The following is a 10,951-nucleotide window of genomic DNA, read 5'->3' on the forward strand; positions in this document are numbered from 1 at the left end:
TTAAGCAAGGCATGTATTGCATGGAACACTGGGGGTGGTGCATAAACAATAAATTTTGGAACACACACACACACACACAATTAAATTTAAAAAGAAACTTTAAAAGGAATATTTCATACTGAAGATGTTTAATAAGCCACTTCATAATTAAGAACTCCTGAGAATATTCTAATACTATGTTATAGTCCCAAAACTATTTTACTTTTATCAAGATTGAATTCCTTTACTTTCCATTCTAAATCTAAGATCAGGCTAAACCAGTCCTGGAAACAGGATTTTTGTTCTCACTTTTCATGTCCACATGAATTGTAAGTGTGTGTATAAGGGAAATGCATGACCTTTTTTAGTCAATCTTTTAATTTAGACTATAATTATAGGGATTACTTTGGGAGTTGACGTGGATTGGCAACACTGTAGTGAAGCAAACAGAGGTAAATAATGTAATCATAGCAGCAGCTGGGTTTCGGGTATGCCAACAGTGAACTTAGAGCTTCCTAGGCAGCTGGGGCAGGTGTTAGTGATCTAAATGAGGTTGGTGGAATGACTTTTATTACTTTACAATAGTTCTGGCAACTAGACCTATGTTCCTGCCATTCTAGTCCTGGTTCCTACTTTGTTTTCTGTGGTTTTCCAGCAGGTCTTTAAAAGTTTTATATCACCCCCAACAGCTTTACTACCACCTCTCTCTCCAGGCCAGATGAAGAAGTAATACACAAAATTGTGGTACTTCATTTTGCAGTGTATGTTAGAAGCATAACCATAATTTTAACATCCTGCCAGTAGTTGTTTTATTAACAAAGTGACCCCAGACATAACTGCAAACACTATCCAGTTTTGTAATAAACGGGATGTATTACCTTTTCCTCTAAATACTAAATCAACGAAATTGATGGAATGCCTGCCATGTATAAGACATTTTTATAATAACTATTTAGAAGTAGTTTCCCTGTCTTTAAGGAGCTTAAAGGCAGTTGGGAAAGCAGGCTATAAGCTATTAAATAAACCCAACAATAGGTGTTAGCAATTGGCCAGCCCCAAATTAGTGGTTAGATATCAAGTTCTATAGGATTTTCAAGGTGATAAAAAGTATATAGGAAATTCACATAAATGGACTCTGTGGACTTGGGAAGGCATAAGGATAATGAGAATTTAGATAAAGTCAGAAGAGGTATAAACAGTGTAAAACGGCATCCCTTCCAGTTTATCTGTAGCAGATAGCCTCTATTTGAGAACAATGGGAGATAACATGGAGGAAATAATGAAACAGTTATGTAACAATAATTATAGTAACAGTAATAGTAATATAAAATAGCTAAAATGTAGATGCTCACTATGAGCTAAACGTTGTGTGTTTTCTTTGTGCTAAGTAGCATCAAGTTTAATTCTCAGAACAAAGTCAGGAAGCGGATAGTATGATTTTCTGAATCTTTTGTATAAACAAGTAGAAACTTAGGGAGAGCAAATACTTGTGCAAGGACATACTCCCTTAGTGGTAAAGCCAGAGCTTGAATGCATCTCTTTGATGTAAAAGCCTTTTTACTTAGCATCAGAGGAACAACTTAAGGCATGGCAGCATGAGGACACAGCCAGGATAAGAGAAAATCCTTTAAGGGGATTAATAGGTTTATAGATAGATAGAGATAAGTCTCAGATACCTATATGCCTGTATATATTGCAATGGGGAGAAACAAAAAATTATTTGGAGTACCTGGGACTCTCTCACTTCTTTTTGCCATTCTTCCCTTGTAGGTCATTTTAGCCTCCTTGTTCTTCCCCAAATGTGGCAAGATCTTGGGGCCACTATTGTATTTGTTACCTCTGCCTAAGATGTATATGTTGCTCTGTTTTCCTCTGGAAGGAAAAGTGGTTCTCTGTCCCTTACAAGGTTTTACTCAAATGAAACTTTTTATCTGGGCCTCTCTTGACAATTTTATTAAATTGCAACAACCTCCTTCTCCAGGTACTTCTGATCCACCATATGTTACTTTGATTTTTCCTCTTATTTCATAGCACTTTTAACTTTCGAAAATATTATATAATTTAGTTACTTATTATGTATGTTGCTCATTGTCTCTCTCTTATCTTTCCAAAATAAAAACTCCACAAGGCCAAAAGATCTTCTCTGCTTTACTCATTGATATATCCAGGAGCCTAGAAGAGACTCAAGCATATACAGTTGTTTAACAAATATTTTTTGAATGATTGATTATATCATTAAAAACTTATGACACAGATAACTAAAGCCTATTCTAAAAACTTTAGAAAATATACAAGGCATGATAAAAACATTAACATAACCTTAATCTCACCAATGGTAAATATTACTAATATTTATTATTACAGTTTTATTCATTCATATATTGTATTACTAAAGATTAGTTCTGAATCTATTCATTTTCAAAAACAAACATGAAAAATAAGATTATCAAGATTATTTCTGAGACATTTTTATTTGGAAGAAATATTAATATATATTTTAGTTACTCAGATGTCAACAAGACTTCTGTTTTTTACAACTAAGATATAATTTATGATTATATGTCTTCAATTTTGAATGTAGTATATACATTTAGAGATATGATGATCAGTTAGATTTTTGCATTGAAGATAAAAACAATGTTTAAAAATATTGTCTGATGGCTTATTATCCAAAATATGATTCCAAAGTAAAGCTTTCAGTGAGATGAGTCAGGGGACATGAAGGTAAAAATGATACTACTGCTAAAGCACTCTAAATGTCCAAACCGGTAAGGTACTCAAATGAAAGCTTTTCAGTATTTCCGTATTCATTCACCTTTAATATAGCATCCATCACCTTGAGCAGCATTTATTATTGATACATCTATATGTCTTGTATATTATTTCTCTGTAAATCATTCTCCATTTTGAAGGAAGTGATATATCTGATATCTTAAAACCAAATATGTGACTTCCATATATATATGAGCATTTATAATTTAAACTAGAAGCCTAAACTAAATAGTAATAAAACATAAGAAATGTAATTGTATGAAAAAAAAAACCCTGAAATATTACAAACATTAATGCTGTGATTAAGGTAGACAAGGCACTTTCATAGAATGAAACAGTGAGAAAATATTTTAGATTTTGTGGTTGGGTAAAGCCTCTCTGAACAGGTGAGATTCTTGCTGAGAACTGAAGGATGAGAAGAGGTCAACTAAACAAAGCCTATGGAAGAGACATCTAAGCCAACACATTTTTTTTTTCTTCATGTTAAGTGTACCCTTTAATCTCCATCCCTTATGCCACACACACCCTTTCCAACCTCCCCTCTGGTAACCATCAGTTTGCTCTTTATAGTTAAGAGTATGTTTCTTGATTGGTCTCTCTCTCACTTTTTAAAATTTTTCTCATTTGTTTTGTCTCTTAAATTCCACCTATGGGGGCTCCTGGGTGGCTCAGCGGGTGAAAGCCTCTACCTTTAGCCCAGGTCGTGATCCCAGGGTCCTGGGATCGAGCCCCGCATTGGGCTCTCTGCTCAGTGCAGAGCCTGCTTGTCTTTCTCTCTCTGCCTACTTGTGTTCTCTGTCAAATAAATGAATAAAAATCTTAAATAAAATAAAATAAAATAAATTCCACCTATGAGTGAGAACATATGGTATATGTCTTTCTCTGACTTACTTAGCTTAGCATTATACTCTCTAACACTACCCATCTACCTATATTGTTTCAAATGTCAAGATTTCATTCTTTATTATGGCTGAATAATATCCTAATATTATTCAGTATGTACAATATACACACTACTTCTTCTTTATCCCGTCATCTATCAATGGATACCAGTCATAGTTTAGCTACTGGGAATAATGTAATAAACATCAGAGAGAATTCGCCGGCTGTTCTCCCTCGGAGGAGGCCCGTAGACAGCAGCCATGGCTCCCAGCCAGAACGGCGTCAGGCTGAAGCCGCACTTGCGCAAGGACTGGCAGCGGCGCGTGGCCACGTGGTTTAACCCAGCCGGCGCGGAAGATCCGCAGCTGCAAGGCTCGCCAAGCCAAGGCCCGCCGCATCGCTCCACGCCCCGCGTCCGGGCCCATCCGGCCCATCGTGCGCTGCCCCACAGTGCGGTACCATAGCAGAGTGCGCGCCGGCAGAGGCTTGAGCCTGGAGGAGCTGCGGGCGGCCGGCATCCACAGGAGGGTGGCGCGCACCATCGGCATCTCAGGGACCCGTGGCGGCGGAACAAGTCCACGGAGTCGCTGCAGGCCAAGGAGTAGAGCTCCAAGCTGCTGCTGTTCCCGCGCAGGCCGGCCGCGCCGCGGCAGGGCGACAGCTCGGCTGAAGAACTCAAACTGGCCACGCAGCTGACAGGCCCCGTCATGCCCATCCGGAATGTCTACAAGAAGGAGAAAGCCAGAGTCACCACGGAGGAGGAGAAGAACTTCAAGGCGTTCGCCAGTCTTCGCATGGCCCGTGCCAACGCCCAGCTCTTCGGCATCCGGGTAAAAAGGGCCACGGAAGCTGCGGAACACGATGTTGACAGAAGAAATAAAATGTCATTGTCAACTCGTGAAAAAAAAAAATTTTTTTTTGTTATTTTTAGGGGATTTTTGTATTTTTAGGGAATAAATACTTTTCGTGTTTTTAGAGGATAAATACCCAGTAGAGCAATTGCTGGATTGTAGGATAGTTCTCTTTGTAATTTTTTGAGGAATCTCCATACTATTTTCCACAATGGCCACACCAGTTTGCATTCCCACCAACAGTGCAAGAGCATTCCTTTTTCTTCACATCCTCACCACTTCTTGTTTCTTGTGTTGTTGATTTTAGCCATTCTGAAAGGTGTAAAGTGATACCTGGTTATAGTTTTAGTTTGCATTTCCCTAATGATGAGTGATGTTGAACATCTGTTCATGTGCCAGTTTGCCATTTTATGTCTTCTTTTAGAGAAATGTCTGTTCATGTCATCTGCCCATTTTAAATTATACAATTTGGGGGGGGGGGTGTTGAGTTGTATCAGTTTATATATTTTGGATACTAACCCTTTACTGGATATGTCATTTGCAAATATTTTCTCCTATTCTATAGGTTGCCTTTAAGTTTCGCTGATTGTTTCCTTTGCTGTACAGAAACTTTTCCTTTTGATATAGACCCAATAGTTTATGTTTGCTTTTATTTCCCTTGCACATCTAAAGGCACATCTAAAAAAAAAATGTTGCTGTGGCTGATGTCAGAAATTACTGCCTGTGCTCTTTTTGGGATTTTTATGGTTTCAGGTCTCAAATTTAGATCCTTAACCCATTTTGAGTTTGTTTTTGTGTATCGTGAAAGGCAGAGTTCCAGTTTCATTCTTTTGCACATTGGTGTCCAGTTTTCCAAATGCTGTTTATTGAAGAGACTATCTTTTTCCTGTTGTGTATTCATTCTTCCTTTGTAAGATGAATTGACCATATAATTGTAGGTTTGTTTCTGAGTTTTCTGTTCTACTCCATTGATCTGTGTGTCTATTTTTAATTCTAGTACCATACTGTTTTAATTGCTACTGCTTTGTAATATAACTTAAAGTCTGGGATTGTGATACCTCCAGTTTAGTTTCCTTTTCAAGATTGCTTTGGCTATTCAAGATCTTTTGTGGTTCCATACAAAAGGATTTTAGGATTTTAGGATTGTTTTTCCAGTTCTTTGAAAAAAATGATGTTAGGGTTTTGATAGGGATTGCATTAAATCTGTACATTGCTTTGGGTAGTGTAGACATTTTAACAATATTTGTTCTTCCAACACATGAGAATGAGATTTCTTTCCATTTCTTTGTGTCATCTTGAATTTCTTTCCTCAGTATTTAACAGTTTTCAGAGTACAGGTCTTTCACCTCTTTGGTTAGATTTATTCCTAGATACTTTATTGTTTTTGGTGCAATTGTAAATGGGATTGTTAATTTCTCTTTCTGCTGCTTCATTATTAGTGTATAGATATGCAGTAGATTTCTGTACATTGATTTTGTATGGTGCAACTTTACTTAAATCATTATCATTTCTAGTAGTTTTTTAGTGGAGGCTTCAGGGTTTCTATATATAGTGTCATGTCATCTGCAAACAGTGAGAGTTTTACTTCTTCCCTTCTAATCTGGATGCCTTTTATTTCTTTCTGTTGTCTGATTGCTGTGGCTAGAACTTCCAGTACTATGTTGAATAAAAGTAGTAAAAGTAGACATCCTCATCTTATTCCTGACTCTAATGAAAAATCTCTCAATTTTTCACCACTCCATATCATGTTGGCTATGGATTTTTCATATAAAACTTTTATTATATTGAGATATATTCTCTCTAGACCTACTTCGGAGAGGGTTTGGGGTTTTTTTCCCCCCTATCATGAATAGATGTTGTACTTTGTCAAATGCTTTTTCTGTGTTTATTGAAAGATCATTTTTTTAACCTTTCTCTTATTGATGTGATGTATCATGTTGATTGATTTGCAGATGTTGAACCATTCTTGCATCCCAAGATAAATCCCGTTTAATCATAGTGTATGATTCTTTTAATGTATTGTTGGATTTGATTGGTTAATATCTTGTTGAGGATTTTTGCATCTATATTTTTGAGAGATATTGGCCTGTAGTTCTTTTTTTTTTTTTTTTTTTTTTTTTTTTTTTTTTTTTTGTGGTGCCTTTTTCTAGTTTTGGTATCAGGGTGATACTGGCCTCATGGGGTAAATTTGAAAGTTTTTCTTCCTCTTTTATTTTTTGGAATAATTTGGAAAGAATAGGTATTAATTGTTCTTTAAATGTTTAGTAGAATTCATCTGTGAAGCCATCTGGTCCTGAACTTTCGTTTGCTGGGAGTTTTTTGATTACCTGTTCAATTTCATTACTGATAATTGGTCTGTTCAAATTTTCTATTTCTCCCTGCTTTAGTTTTGGTAGGTTATGTTTCTAGGAATTTATACATTTCTTCTAAGTTGTCCAATTTATTGGTTTGTAAGCCAACAGATCTTTTAAATGAAGAGTCCTGAGGTAGAAAATGCAGTCTAAAAAATGCAGCTGGAGTTCATTAAACAGAAGAGCAATGTGAGTTGAGGTTGGTGAGATTAGTGGGTGCAAGATGATAGAGATTCATAGCTTCTAGTAATGAGTTTGGATTTTACTCTCTGCGAAACTAGATGTTCTTAGATGATTTTAATCTAAAGTTTTATATTATTTCATTTAGATTTTCCAAATTTTAATCTAACTGCTGCATGTTGAACTACTGAATTAGGGATAGGAGTGGTTGCAACTGGTTATACGAGATTAGAAACTATACAATGTTGTTAACAATACTGTATTATATACTTTAAAGTTACTGAGAGTAAATCTTAAATGTTCTCACAACACACACAAATGTTAATTACGTGATTATGTGAGTTGATGGATGTACTAACTAACCTTATTGTGGTAATCATTTTGCAATATATATGTGTATCAAATCATCATGTTTTACATACCTTAAATTTTATACAATGTAAGGGTGCCTGTGTAGCTCAGTGGGTTAAAGCCTCTGCCTTCGGCTCAGGTCATGATCCAGGGTCCTGGGATCAAGCCCTGCATCAGGCTCTCTGCTCCATGGAGAGCCTGCTTCCTCCTCTCTCTCTTCCTGCCTCTCTGCCTACTTGTGATCTCTGTCTGTCAAATAAATAAATAAAATCTTAAAAAATATTTATACAATGTGATATGTCAACTATTTCACTAAGACTGAAAAAAAGAAAAAGAAGCACAGAGACCATGGGACCTGAATGAGCAATCAGATGGTCTAACCAAGATTTTGAATCTTGGGACCAAAGATGAAGAAATTAGCGTATTTTATCTAATTTCTGATACCTGACCACACATTTAAATGAGTTGAGAATCAGTATATTTTCACATTAATTATTTTTAAACTATATGAAAACATAATGTTGACAATTGTGTATAAAAATGAGAAGCAATCTTTGAATACATAATACAACCTACCAAGATTAAATAAGGATGAAATGGAAAATCTGGACATACTAATTACTAGTAAGTATGTTAAATCAGTTATTTAAAACCTTCCAACAAACAAAAATCCAGTACTCCATGGCTTCACTCGTCAATTTTACCAAACATTCAAAAAAATAAGACCAATATTTCTCAAACTCTTTCCAAAAATAGAAGAGAGAACTCTTCCAAGCTCATTTTATGAGACCAGTAATACCTTGACACCAAAACCAGACAAGGGCTCCATAAGAAGAGAAAATCACGGGCCAATATTTCTGATGAATATAGATGCAATAATCCTCAACAAAATATTAGCAAACTTAATTCAATAATACATTAACAAAATCATACACCACAATTAAGTGGGATTTATCCCAGAGATGCAAGGAAGATTCAACATCTACAAATCAGTCAATGTGATACACTGTGTTAACAAAATGAAGGATAAAAATTATATGGTCATTGCAATAGATGCAGAAAAAACATTTGACAAAATTCAATATCCATTTATGAAAAACTCTCAATGCAGCAGATATGGAGGGAATGTGCATAAACATAACAGGACATGTACAGTAAGCCCACAGTTAGCATCATATTCAACAATGAAAGGCAGAAAGCTTTTTCTCTAAGATTTGGAAGAGAACAAGGATGCTCTATTTTTATTCAACATGGTATTGGAAGTCCTAGCTAAATCATTAAGGTGAGAAAAAGAAGTAAAAGACATCCAAACTGGAAAGGAAGGAGTAAACTGTCACTATTTGTGGATGACATGATATTATAAATAAAAAAATTAAAGAATCCACCAAAAGTTATTAGAACTAATAAACAAATTCAATAAAATTGCAAGATACAAAACCCATGCTATAAATGAACTATCATAAAGAGAAATTAATAATCTCATTTATAATTGTATCAAAATGAATTAAATGCCTAAATTTAACAATTTTTCGGTCGTCTTTTACATCAGCTCTCTGTTTTTAGAGAATTAAATCTCACAGTTTTCTTGAAATGGCTTTCCCATTTGTGAGTTAATTAACTCATCTTTCATTTGGAAAAATTGTGTCTTCAAATAAATTCTTCTATGAGTGTATATGATTATGTTGTTGAATCACTGAATAGTTTAAAATTATTTTCTATTTCCTTTGCACATAAAAATAAACTTAATAAGAGTCATCACTCTCTTTTTTCCCCACACTGACTTGTCGAATTTGACCTGTTCACTTCTGGCTATTGATGTTGTTAATTTGATGTTGAGAACTATAAAGTAATTCCAGTTATTTGTTTTCTTGGTAGTTAATATATTCTTTATTTCTTTCTTTTTGTTTTTGAAATCTAGGGTAAGTCTTGCTGTGTTCTTATATATTAAAGTTGTAGAGGTCCTGATCTGTTTTCTTTGGCAGGTTAAAGGCAACTTCTTTTCTAAAGTTTCTTTTGTTATGCCAGAGAAGAGTTCATTTTGACTGGACTAAGCAATGACAGCTTTTAAACAAACTATTCCAGGGTTTTGTATGCATCCTGAACATTTATACTAGGAACAAAATGATAGTTCTAATTATACATTTTTCTAATTTTAAAAAAGTAAATTCATACAGGTATAAAAACTAAATATTTTATAACCTTTCAAAAATAGTGTTCAAATTATTCTGACTAAATTACTCAGAATGGATGAAAGTAAATTATATAAAATGGAAAAATGAAAATAGTCATTTAGCTAAGACAGTAGAGTGATTATGTACATGTATCTGTTGAAATGATTTTTTGGTAATGATGTTATAATAGCTTATATATCCCAAACGTTTGTAAATAATAGAAAACATAAATGCTATGCTCAGGAATATTATAAGATTGTCTTTGAGAATATTTGGATGTTTATAATTTTGGATAATACAATGCCAATTTTTGGAAACCAGAAGTTTTGTGACAACCATAAAATTCATCTTTGGCTCACTAAAACCTATGTCTGTCATAAAAATTAGGCAGTTAGTTGAAATGAAATGGAATAAACTAGTGTTTTATAACTCCTTTTTAGTTATGTTCCATGAAGATAAGCGGCTCCATTTATTTGAATGTTTAAAAATAAACTTGAGTCACTGATCTGGTGTTTAAAACATTTATTGGATACCAATTATATGTTAGTTATAGTAAAGTAATATACATTTCCCTTTGTTCCATTGTTCCTGAGAAGAAAATTTAGTTAGGTAGTAACTAGAACTGATTGGTAGTGGGAGATTATAAATCCTTCCATGACATCTTAATTGGAATCTTGGTAGTCAAGAATTACTCAAAAATTACTAAGAAATGGAAATTCTCCTTTTCAACTTATTTATTTGTAGTTATGAATACACTTGCTGTTATGATTACTCATAAAATGTTTCCATAAAATATTTGTAATAGTAGCTCCATGTACTTAGCTCACATGTACTAGGAGAAATTTTGTCTAAGGTTGTAGGCAGATGCTTTCATTTCTTTGCTAAATTATATGTTAGTTTTATATTCAATTATGGTGAGAAAAGCTCAAAGTAATTGTATTAAAAGAAGGTAGAGAAGTTTATTTCTTTCTCAGATGAAGAGTCAGAGGTATGTTGTCCAGAGCTAGTGCTGTTTTGTGTGGTGACATTAATCCAGACTTCTTTCTTCTGTGCTCTGCTGTGCATGTAGTTAATTTCTAGGGTCATTTTGTGGTCCAACATGGTAGTTCCAACTCTGACATTGACATAGGAAAGACATTAGGGTTTGAAGCTGATGGCCAAGAAAGAATTCTTGAGACGTCTTTGTTGCAAAAGGTGGTTTTATTAAAGCACTGGACCCGAAGGGCAGAAGGAGGTGTCCTAGGGTCATGAGGAGTGTCCCATTACATACTTTCAAATTAGGAAGGGGTTAGGGATAGCATAAATCTCTAAGGAATTTTGGAAGCAAGGTTTCTAAAACCTTGAGGGGGCTACCTCTTGTTAGGAAATGTCGTTTATTACAGTTTAATAAAACCTTAATCATGAGACCCTTCAG

The 10,951-nt window shown here is 34.8% G+C and overlaps 1 pseudogene; it reads left to right on the forward strand.

Annotated features, from left to right (window-relative positions):
• The first annotated feature begins 3,681 nt into the window (after nt 1–3,681).
• LOC131837210 (large ribosomal subunit protein eL13-like) lies at nt 3,682–4,858 on the forward strand (annotated as a pseudogene).
• The last annotated feature ends 6,093 nt before the right edge of the window (nt 4,859–10,951 follow it).

This window comes from Mustela lutreola, chromosome 7 (assembly GCF_030435805.1).
Source record: "Mustela lutreola isolate mMusLut2 chromosome 7, mMusLut2.pri, whole genome shotgun sequence".
NCBI lineage: Eukaryota > Metazoa > Chordata > Mammalia > Carnivora > Mustelidae > Mustela > Mustela lutreola.